Source organism: Capsicum annuum, unplaced genomic scaffold (genome assembly GCF_002878395.1).
Source record: "Capsicum annuum cultivar UCD-10X-F1 unplaced genomic scaffold, UCD10Xv1.1 ctg82541, whole genome shotgun sequence".
Lineage (NCBI taxonomy): Eukaryota > Viridiplantae > Streptophyta > Magnoliopsida > Solanales > Solanaceae > Capsicum > Capsicum annuum.
In genome coordinates this window covers 105335-106357 of record NW_025893345.1, presented here as the reverse complement: position 1 = coordinate 106357, position 1023 = coordinate 105335, and positions in this window count along the sequence as shown.

Genomic DNA, 1023 nt, shown 5'->3' with positions numbered 1-1023 from the left:
TATATGAAATAAATGTGGAAATAGTTAATAATCTATATAATTGATTTTTTTGGCCATATGTCAAGTAGCTAGTTTTCAAGATGCCACTAGACATAATAATAAGCTAGACTATTCTCCTTTTTTTTTTTTATATATATAGATAAATATGAAATAAATATGGTATAAATAAGAATTAACTAATAATCTACATAATTGATTTTTGTGTCAAGTGTCAAGTAACTAGTTCTCAACATGTCATTTGGCATAGTTATAGGCTAAACTATTCTCCTTTATTATATATATAGATATGAAATAATTATTAATATACATAATTTATTTGTGTGCTCAAGTGTCAAGTGCCCAGTTTTCAAGATGCAATTTGACATAACCAGAGGCTAGACTGTTCTCCTTTTATATAATGTAATATTATATATATATAGAGAGAGAGATTTTAAGGAAATATCTTAGTAGTTGTTTTCATCCATAAGAGTCAGTCTTAATAGTTTTCATCCAATAAGAATCAAACATAGTTGTTTTTTAAACCACAATATTAAATGAATATGGAATAATTCATAATTTGAATATAAAAAATTCAAGATTTTTTTGACAGATTTATTTTTTAAAATATATATAATTCAAGAAGACTACTTAAGGATAAATCCTAGTTATTTTCATCCGATATGAGTCAATCTTAATAGGTTTTAACCAATAGGAGCTAGACATAGTTGATTTTTACCACAATATGAAATAATTATTAATTATGAATAATCTACAAAATATGTTTTTGTTATAAAAATGTCTAGTGACTAGTTCTCAAGATGTCACTTGGCTTTAGTCAATCTTAATAGATTTTAACCAATAGGAGCTAGACTTAGTTGATTTTTACCACAATATAAAATAATTATTAATTAATGAATAATCTACAAAATATGTTTTTGTTATAAAAATATCTAGTGGCTAGTTCTCAAGATGTCACTTGGCTTAATTTTAGGCTAACTACTCTCATTATATATATATATATATATATATATATATATATATATA